We start from the raw sequence: 2206 nt of genomic DNA, 5'->3' as shown, positions 1-2206 counted from the left end.
ATGAAGAAAATATGCAAGTTTCTGAGGTTGTTTTGTTAGATATGATGTGTTTTGGGTATGTTTGCAGGAAATAATATTTTGGATGCTAAGTTCATGAAAAATTGGAAAAAGGTCTTTTTGTCTACTTATTGGAGCAATTATGAATTTTTGGGACACTTTTCGGCTTGTTCCTGATAAAGCATAATCGAGAATTGAAGAAGAGCTGAAAACATAATTCCCGACACTTACTAAGTCAGCATGTGGACAACAAGTAGCACTTGTGGACCGCATGTGGGCAAAGCAAGTGCCAGATGTTCGAAATCCCGAGAGCTGACTTGAAGGAAATTTTTGTTCTGGAACTTACTTCCACTACTTGCGCCCTCCCTACTGACCACAAGTACAACCTGCTCTCGGGGTCAGGGAGCAAGTAGGGAGTGTAAGTGGCCACTGACCCAGTTTTCTCCTATTTTTCTCAGGTTTTGATTTTAGGGTTTTCTCATATACTATACATACCCTTTATACATTTTTTAGTGTTAGTAACACACTTTTGACACTCATAAACATATTTTTATTTTGAGATCCTATTTTGATCTCGGGATTCTCTTGTATTAACTTTGGTTGATTGAACCAGTTATGGTTGTGGGTTTTTTCTTATTGTTATTATGATTTTATCTATGCTTTCAATCATGAATGTTGTTTATTACTTCACAAGCATGGGCGGCTAAAAACCCATAACTAGCTTTATGAAAACCCTAGCGGATTGACGAAGTAGGGAAAGTGCAATTGTTGAATTGAACCGATACCCATGGCATGCATTGCATTATCTTCACTATAATAGATTTCTTAGCGATGGCCAACATTAATTTCCCATCTATATTATTGCTACTTACTCCAAAAGAGGAGTAGTGACTAGGAAAATATAATTACAACAGTAATTTGGAGTTTAATTGTCGATCCATGCTACTAGGTATTATCTACATAAGATGATTCAATTTCATCTAATAACTAGAGACTCAAAAGGTAATAGTTAATTGGGATCAAGATAAGGGTTAATAATGCGACATCCTGAGACTCAAAAGGTAAAGGGTGAAATTTGTCTACTCGTCCAAAAGATTGTAGATGGTACATAACTTATTGATTCTGCATGCAAGGTATCTGGTTGGTTCAACATAGAATGATAATCCTACGGAGTTGAGAAGCCATATGGAATACAATCCTAGTGTTCACCAATACCGATTACAACCAAAGTTGATATTTCCTCCTAGTTTGATATTACTATTCAAATCCCCCCATTTACTTTTCCAATTTTTCCCGTTGATTATGGCATTTGACATCCAAAAGTCCATGTATTTCCTTAGGATTCGACCCCAACATTTGTTGGGTTACTATATTTGACAGCAACCAGAATTATCTTCAAAGTGAAGGTGTAGCTGAGGCGTTATCAGTAGACTAACTCATCACCCAATTGCTCAACTTGATAGTAATCCACAAATTTAATCAAACTTTTCAACCTATTCATTGCCATTTTTCCATCACTGTAATCAGTTTATATCAACACCTTTTAATTTTGGAAAATACCATAATTGCTAGTTACTAGTTTGCACAACCCGTAATCTCATAATCAAACACCAACATACATATATTCTCTATCACAATTAACACATGATCTACAAAATCATCAAAGACTTGTCCCAAAATAATAACTAAACTAAATTAGATTCAATTCAAGTTCAATTTTCAATTATTACCAACTATGTATCGTGCCCGCAGGTTTAAGTATAAAATCTCCCGTCCTATTATTATAGTCATGCAATTTTACCAAGATCTACTACACATTAAATCTAGCCTACCTGGGTGTTAAGCTGATACAACAAGTAAGATATATTGAAAAAGCTCTTTCTTTTTATTTTACATTTTCGAATGCTAAATCATCTAATAAGAAGCAATTATAAGAGTAACTAATCAACTACTCTTAAAACAAATACTTTGAAAATTCAAACCTACTGGTTCTACCCTTATTCACAGTCTACAAAATTACTCAAGGGCTGTTTTAATCACTAATTAGTTTTATCATAATCAATCCATCTCCATTAATGGAGTTTTAAAGTTAAAGGTCCCATATTTATTGAACTCAAGGTCCAAGACTATCAAATTTTATATTTTTGAACAATAATCTCATACTAGAATAAACTAATTTACGATCTAAAATTAATTTCAGGTGAAATAC

The sequence above is a fragment of the Capsicum annuum genome, unplaced genomic scaffold, assembly GCF_002878395.1.
Source record: "Capsicum annuum cultivar UCD-10X-F1 unplaced genomic scaffold, UCD10Xv1.1 ctg2478, whole genome shotgun sequence".
Classification (NCBI taxonomy): Eukaryota; Viridiplantae; Streptophyta; class Magnoliopsida; order Solanales; family Solanaceae; genus Capsicum; species Capsicum annuum.
This window is presented reverse-complemented; position numbering follows the sequence as displayed.